The sequence below is a fragment of the Adiantum capillus-veneris genome, chromosome 8 (assembly GCF_014529385.1).
Source record: "Adiantum capillus-veneris isolate H3 chromosome 8, ASM1452938v2, whole genome shotgun sequence".
In the NCBI taxonomy this organism is placed as follows: Eukaryota; Viridiplantae; Streptophyta; class Polypodiopsida; order Polypodiales; family Pteridaceae; genus Adiantum; species Adiantum capillus-veneris.
In genome coordinates this window covers 14,097,055-14,105,245 of record NC_140938.1, presented here as the reverse complement: position 1 = coordinate 14,105,245, position 8,191 = coordinate 14,097,055, and the positions used below count along the sequence as shown (strand labels likewise).

Sequence of the window (8,191 nt, the reverse complement as noted above, 5' to 3'; positions counted from 1 at the left end):
CTTGAACATGTCTCAAAATATAAAAATCAAATACGCAAATATTCCATTAATCATTTAGCAAAAAAAAACTCTATGCCCAATACCAGAATATGATTATACAATCAAAAAAAGGCAATATGTTTAAATTTGACACAAACCAGAATTTTGAATACAAAATAGAATGTAAATTCGCCCCATAATGTCTAATATCAAAACATTGGTAGTATCAAAAAGTTAGCTTTATAAAGTTTTTCTACTTGTAGTATCATCGCTATGTGCAGCATGATCATCAACAAAAATTGATCATGACCTTCGTTTTTCACAATGGGCGATCAAAGTATCCATCTCTACTGCACATGAACCTTGTCATTTTTGCAGCATAACATGGCAACAAACTAAATTCAAAGCTATATCTCAAAAATGTAACAAATTGTAAGTTAAAGAGACAAACATCATAGTTTTATTTAGAACTTATCAATCTGAGGGAACTTGAAAGTCGAAGATCTCTAATTCTTCCTCATCCATTGGTATATATGAGAAAGAAGCTCCAACATCAATAAAGTAGGAAGCTATCAAAGGTCGAAGATGGTTATCACCAATGGATTATTCATTCTCCGTTGCAAGACACCACCTTGCTGTGTGTAGACATCCTCTCAGTACTGGTCCCGTTTTTGCTTCAAGCTCTAACACAATACTATTTGAGGTAGTTAGAAACTCCAAAAATGTAAGAATAAAACCAAGACTTTTCTCAATTCCTCCTTGCCAGCTTCCAAAATTTCTTTCTTGTTTGGAGCGTTGGGATGATGGAAGAAAATGATGAAGGATATAAGACTCCAAAGGTTGTTGTAAACTCTTTTGCTATTGCATTGCCTTTTGCAAAATAAAGTAATGGTGTGCAACTAGGTCTCTTCAAAAGAAGCACATGAAATACATTCTCGTAAACAATTTAAAAATACATAAATATTTATCAATATCACATCCAATCAATCTCAATGAAATATGTACAAGAGCACATAGTAATATTATATAAGTTTAAATGAAACTAACCTTCACCAAAGTCACTCTGGCCGGTGTAAGCGTATGGCTGTGTGGTCTTAGCTAACCATCAAAGATGAACCTCCATCTACACTTTTGAGGCCATACGCTCGATGATGGATAGAGATGATGTGGAACATGTAACAAGTGTCCATCCTCTATCATCCATACAAGCAGTCGCAATGCCCGATGAGTAGAGAGCATGATCATCAAAGATGCCATTCCAATGAGGCATAGCATCATACCCTAAATCATGTGTCCAACAAGAAATCCAACAACACATATTATCATTCTTCAAATTTGTGGTTTAGGCTCTTCATAAGTAACCAAACATAACCTCAAATCATAGATCTAGTAGGTAAGTCAACAAACATAAATCAAGATTCCAAGCACAAGTCTTCTTATGGTGTTTCCTTCTCTTTCCATTGGTCTTTAAAAAGAATGACCTTATCTTTTCAAATTCACCACCGAAATTCCCAACAAGTATGTCCTTACGTAAGACAATATAATCACATTCAAGAACGGCCACACTCTCTTTAGTTGCATGATGAGAGAGGTGAGAGAAGGATTGAATTGGCAAGTATATAATGTCAGTGTGGTGAAGCTCTTCTTTCTCTTCTTAGTATGCGTAATATCAACATCAACACAATCTTTCTCTACATTTATAACAATGTATAGTTAAATTACAATCACTTGAGCAATAGACAAAACCAAAAAACATACAAAGCAAGAATCATTACCTCTTGTGTCCCTAGCAGTTAGAAGCTTTGGTCTTCCTCTATTTGTAGCCAGCTGCTCCAATTGCAATTTCTTAGCCTCTAAAATGTTTTTTTGTTGTTCTTGCACTTGTTTCAGTGTAGCTTCATTCATATTTCCAATCGACCATGAGTCTGATCTACACTCTCCCTTCTAATGCCTTGCATATGCTTCACTTTCTGCTTCAATAAAACATCCTTTCTTCATTTCAACCCACCACGGACAATGTTTTCTTTCCCAATCACTAAGAAGAAATGCACCCGATGGCTTTGTATCCTCTCTAAAAATGGTGGAAGTACAAATACAGAATGATAGAGGTAAAAGCATTGGCCATGCTTTGCAAATATGTGGGAGATTGTGTATTTTCTTGGTACTCAACAAAGATAGGAGAAACCTTCAAAGCAAAGCATTGAAATATATATTACATTATAGTATTATAAAGGATACCCTTTTCATTGAAAATCAAATTTACATACCTATAAACAACCCTTCGGGCAGCATTTGGTAGATCATCCTGCTTTATTGCTAAACTTTCCACTGTCATCTCCTTTGCAAGAGGCTCAAAAAGGGTATTTTTATACCTGAAAATTTTTTTATTGAAGTACTCCGTCAAAGTCGGGTGCTCCGTTAAAGTCAACTGCTCTCCTCCAATATTTTTCTCAATCACTTGCAAGAGCATTCTTGAGGCTTCCATCAAGAGTTGTTCCATCCATACCTCTTTTGCACACCATCTTATAAACTCATAATCACCTCCAAGAATACCATAAGAACTTTGCAAATTATCATCCGTACCAAGCAAAGAGAGCATAGGAAGCTTTTTATTTGAGAACACGATGCAATTGAAATTTGGGATACTTAATCCAATGTGATTTTTTTTGTCATATCAAACATTCATTTGAGAAACCCCAAACCAAGACTTTCCCAAGCTTGGATTAATATACAACATTTGCAATTGATATCATAGTATTACTACCATGTTACAAATATCAATCATGGCAACATTGAAACACACTACTATAAAAACTTAATCTATGAATCTTTTGAACAAATGTTTTAGTCACAACTTTTCTAATCAATACTAGCTTGTGCTCTTGTTCTTCTTTTGGTAGTCCACTTGGAATCTTCCTTTCCTCTTTCTCTACACTCTTTTTGTAGCTTGCCTAGTTTTAGAAGCATAACTCAATAAAATCAAATAAAATCAATTGAAGTTATAAGACCACTAAACCAAATGAAGCTACTCACCGAAAACACCATCCGAGCAAGCAAAGATTGTGTAAGAGGATACCAACTTTACGACCACCAAAAGCTTCAGTCACACACGCTTTCTCTATAGCTATCTTCTTGCTTAGTGTAAAATCTACCATAAAATCATCCACATCACACAAGCAAAGAGTACTAGTGTATTCCACATAGTCCCGCAAACTTGTGAGGACAATGGCATTCTCATTCATTCTGCAATAAGATTCATCATAAAAAGAGAGAACAACAAATTTTAATTCATAATATTCCAAAGACGAGAAGAACTCACAAATTGAATCTCTAAAGTGCAGCCAAAAGTTTAACTTCATGCTTTGGTTTGGGGTTAATGAACTCTCCTCTGATTCTAACATGTCTCCCTTTATCTCTAGACCATACTTCTTTCATGACTTCCATCCAAAATGTCGTTCTATGATTTCCCTCCCAAACATAGAACAATTTTCCAAACAAACAAGACCAAATTGGATCTTCCTTGATCTCTTTCGCAAACTCCTCATTGATAGAAAGCCAATGCTTGTCCCATGTGGACATAATGTCAGCATCCACTGGTTTAGTTGTGCCATCAGGAAGATGTAAAGAAAGAATGAGTAGACCTTTAATGGGAGCATACCCTTCATGCGTAAAAGCCCTTTTCAAATCAGAGAGGTATGGTCTCAACTCTCGGACCCTTGTGTTAATGAGACAACAACACAAAGGTATCTCAAGAACTGGCTTACCCCTATGCATAGTAAGTGCCTTCAAAATGTCCGACCCCAAAGGTTTCAATGGAGTTCCAGAAAACATTATGGAGGGAAAAGAACGAACTTGCCTTTGGCATTGGGAAGAAAACTTGGACAAACATTCAAGAAAGAGTGTCCAACCTGAGTGTCAAGAGGAGTTCAAAATTTGATGTAGGGCTTGGAAGAATGCTCCCTATGTTGAAAGTGCTACTATGGAGCTGAAGTCTCTTTGTGAGAAGTTGGAGAAGGGTAATGCAAAACCAAACCATGAAAGAATGTTGAAAACTTGGATTTCTTGGTGGCATGCCAAAGTTTTTCACCGAGGAGAACATATCTAATTTCTAAAGGTAGCTTGTCTTTTCTATAAAAATATTGTGACTAATTTATTTGTTTTTCTGTTCCCTTCAAACATTCTTATATTTGCTCCAGGCAATGGAGGAAGATGATGGATATATGGTCCCATGTTGTAACCTATCTGAATCTATTCATGGGAGTTGGCTGGCCACAAACAATGGTGTGAAATATATGTCCTTGTATAACGCATGTGTGTCAGATCTCATTGGTGCATGCTTGCAAGGTGCACAACCTACCCCTTTCTTGAAGGGGCAACACATAGGAGCTGGGCCAAGCTTACAAACTTTGCAACATAGGGAGACAATGAGAATGAAGCAAACATATTCAAGAAGAAAGATAATAGACCTCACAAACAAAGTTGCTACATAAATTGGTATTGATTTCGAGGCAGATATTGACTATCAAAATACAACCACATTCAGAAAGAAGAGACCCACATCACTTGCATCTCCAATTCATGAGTTTGACTCACACAAGCCAAAGTTTCAAAAGGTTACAATGCTTTAGCAACAAAGACGGTCCTCATGTGTTGTTAGTTTTTCTCCTGAATCAGATGATAATATTCAAATAGCATAGGTAGATGTGAGTCAAACAGTATGGAGAAAACGTCGAACAAATCCCAAGAGTATGGTCAGATGTCAAGAATATCTCAACTCTATTAAAGGTGTGTAACAAATACATAGATTCAAAGGGACGAGAAGGCAATGAAGGAGATCAGGCAGTGGGGAGCTAGCTAGTACACAGTGGCTTGTCGGCAGCCTGTGTAGCTTGTGACCATCATTTGGAGAGTCAGTTTCATTGTTTGTGGGATTTCCCCATGGAACATCAGGTTCTTCTTCAAGTACTTCGACTGATGCCAGCTCTTTCCACAACACAACTGTACACTTGGGGTGTTGCAACCTGATCCACCCTCACGGACCCTGCACTCCATTTTGAGCTAGTCTCCACCAACAAGATGATAGTGATCGAGGGGGGTTGACCTACACTTCAACATGCCACAAAGCTTACCCCAGGAGTGGTGCAGTGAGAGAGAGAGAGGTGTGTTGGGAGCTAGTTTGTGGCATAACACTCTAGTTCACTTGGCGAGCCCGTTGCTTCCACATCTTTGAGGCTCGCCTTGTCCTACCAATGAAGAGTGTTTGTAAATTTTAGTTCGAGGTGATTCATACTCTCGGGGGTGATTTTGAGAGACTTTAGGGTAGCTATGACCGCATGCGGGAGCGTAGAGAGGCTTTCCTACAACTTTGGCACCCAGGACCTTTCTTCACCTTGGTCGAAGGTGTACACAAATGGCACTACCGGACACTTGTGTGGCTCCCGTGTGGCTCTTTCCTCCTCCCATGTTGTGATTTAGCCTCATTGTACATATTTTCTTTACTCACTAAGAGAGTCTCCCAATACTTTTCATGTAGCCCTCTCTACTAGAGGTGGTTTGTAACCCTATGAAAGTTTCATTAACAAATTGAAGGATCTTTTTCTTGGGGAAAAATAATATTATTTTGATAGCTGTTGAATGAAGTGTTGGAAAAAGAGGGTGACCCAAGGGCTAAATCCATGGTTTCATGGAAGGCTGATGAGGCTCAACAAAATTGGTTGGCAGTGTGAACAGTGTTCAATGGAGGTCCAAAAAACATTATGGAGGGAAAAGAATGAACTTGCCTCTAGCATTGGAAAGACAGCTTAAATAAACATTCAAGAAAGTGTGTCTCCAAACTGAGTGTCAATAGGAGTACAAAAATCGATGTAGTGCTTGGAAGAATGCTCCCTCTGTTGAAAGTGCTACTATGGAGTTGAAGTCTCTTTGTGAGTGGTTGGAGAAGGGTAATGCAAAACCAAACCATGAAAGAATGCTAGAAAATTGAATTTCTTGGTGGCATGCCAGAGTTTCCCACTAGGGAGAATATATTCTAATTTCTAAAGGTAGCTTGTCTTTTCTATAAAAATCTTGTGATTAATCTATTTGTTTTTCTCTTCCTTTCAAACATTCTTATATTTGCTCCAAGCAATGAAGGAAGATGATAGATATATGGTTCCACGTTGTAACCTATCTGAATCTATTCATGGGAGCTGGTTGGCCACAAACAATGGTGTGAAATTTATGTCCTTGTATGAGGCATGTCTGTTAGATCCCATTGGTGCATGCTTGCAAGGTGCACAACATACCGCTTTCTTGAAGGGGCAACACATAGGAGCAGGACCTAGCTTACAAACATTGCAACATAGGGAGACAATGAGAATGAAGAAAACATATTCAAAAAGAAAGATAATAGACCTCACAAATGAAGTTGCTACAGAAATTGGTATTGATGTTGAGTCAGATGTTGACTGTCAAAATAAAACCATAGTCAGAAAGAAGAGACCCACATCACTTGTATCTCCAATTCATGAGTTTGACTCACACAAGCCAAAGTTCAAAAAGGTTACAATGCCTCAACAACGAAGACGGTCCTCGTGTGCTGCTAGTTTTGCTCCTAAACGAGATGATAATATTCAAATAGCATAGGTAGATGTGAGTGAAACAGTGTGGGGAATATGTCAAACCAATCCCAATAGTATGGTCAGATGCAAAGGATATCTCAACTCTCTTAAAGCTTAGTGTAACAAATACATAGATTCAAAGGGACGTGCAAGCAATTAAGGAGTTTCTGCAGTGAGGAGTTGGCTAGTACAGAGTGGCTTATCGATAGCCTGTGAAGCTTGTGACCATCCTTTGGAGTGTCAGTGTCAATGTCTGTGGGATTGCCCCATGGCACAACAGGTTTGGCTTCGGATACTTTGATTGATGCCAGCACTTTCCACAACGCGACAGTACACTTGGGGTGTTGCAACTTGGTCCACCCTCACGGGCCCTATGCTTCATTTTGAGCTAGCCTCCAGCAACAAGATGTCAGTGATCCAAGGCGATCAACCTACACTTCAGCCTGCAGTGAGAGAGAGGTGTGTTAGGAGCTTGTTTGTGGCCTAATACTCTGGTTCATTTGGCGGACACGATGCTTATATATCTTTGAGGCTTGCCTTGTCCCACTGGCGGAGTGTGTTTGTGACTTTAGCTGGAGCTGGTTCATACTCTCAGGGGTCAATTCGTGAGACTTCAGGGCAGCTCCGACCGCAAGAGGGAGCATAGATGTAAGGATTAGTGGTGCTAATCCTATAATTAAGACTTAAACTTCATATTATCGATCAAACTAAGACTCAAGACACTGAATGTGTGTTTGATTGATTGAACGAATGCCTTAAAAAAAACTGAGTACAATGGCTCCTTATATAGGAGACGAAGAGACACAAATGAAAGGACACGTCTCATGGTGAAGAGACGTGACTTTAAACATAAAGACACATCTTTTTGACAAAGAGCTGCAACCGTTGGACGAAGAGTCGCAACCATAGATTGAAGGGGTGTGACGAGTCGTCAAAGGAGTGTGGCTTTTGACGAAGAGTCACGTCTTTTGGGCGAAGGGTTGCGACCATCCAAGCGTAGGGGTCCTTCTTGACATGGCACTTCACATATCTACAACTAGGAGTAGATGTAATACTGTAACATAGTCACAATGGTGACATCCCCTCCCATTTAAAATGAGAACCCGTGTCAAAGAAATCACTTCTGATGTTGATAGAATTCTGGAAAAGCATTGAATCTTCGAAAAACTTCAGTCTTTGAGTTATCTGAAACTTTTGCTTCTTGCGAAACCTTTTTGCTTTGACTGTTAAATCCCATGTCATTGCATTATTCAAAGACTTTTTTGAGGAACCTAGCATAATCAGGTTGACTGCAATAAGAGATTCATCTTCAAAATCCTTCACGTGATGTAAGATTTTTGGTTTAAGATCTTCCAATAACTGCGAAATATTTGGTGAAGAGGAAATCTTCCCAAGTCACTCTTCAGAAGGGGTAACTTCAACTTTGTGAATCGTTGGAGAGGATTTTGGCTCAAGATTATAATCATCTTCCAATAACAAATCCCAAAATTCTTCAGAATCATCTTCAGAAATTGCCACTTCATGACTTGTAATTGGCATATCATCATCCACCAAAGAATCAAAGAAATCATAGTCGTCTTCAGTCTCAAAATATGCAACCATTTCCTTATCTC

At 38.8% G+C, this 8,191-nt stretch overlaps 2 pseudogenes; one reads left to right on the top strand and one right to left on the bottom strand.

The window, feature by feature from the left end:
- Window positions 1-219: 219 nt before the first annotated feature.
- Window positions 220-3,810, bottom strand: LOC147451703 (uncharacterized; annotated as a pseudogene).
- Window positions 3,811-6,105: 2,295 nt separating this feature from the next.
- Window positions 6,106-6,696, top strand: LOC147451702 (uncharacterized; annotated as a pseudogene).
- Window positions 6,697-8,191: the final 1,495 nt, after the last annotated feature.